We start from the raw sequence: 238 nt of genomic DNA, 5'->3' as shown, positions 1-238 counted from the left end.
CAGGATGGTCTCGATCTCCTGACCTCGTGATCCGCCCATCTCGGCCTCCCAAAGTGCTGGGATTACAGGCTTGAGCCACCGCGCCCGGCCAGGATTTTGAATTTCATCCAAATGTAATGGGTTGTCACCAAAGGATCTAATGCAGGTCATGTTTAAGAGCTGGTCCCTGCCTTCCAGAAAAAAGAGAAAGGGCCGGGTGTGGTGGCTCATGCCTGTACTCTCAGCACTTTGGGAGGCC

The sequence above is a fragment of the Mandrillus leucophaeus genome, unplaced genomic scaffold, assembly GCF_000951045.1.
Source record: "Mandrillus leucophaeus isolate KB7577 unplaced genomic scaffold, Mleu.le_1.0 Scaffold18, whole genome shotgun sequence".
In the NCBI taxonomy this organism is placed as follows: domain Eukaryota; kingdom Metazoa; phylum Chordata; class Mammalia; order Primates; family Cercopithecidae; genus Mandrillus; species Mandrillus leucophaeus.
The sequence above is the reverse complement of the archived record's forward strand: the minus strand, read 5'-3'. Positions refer to the sequence as shown.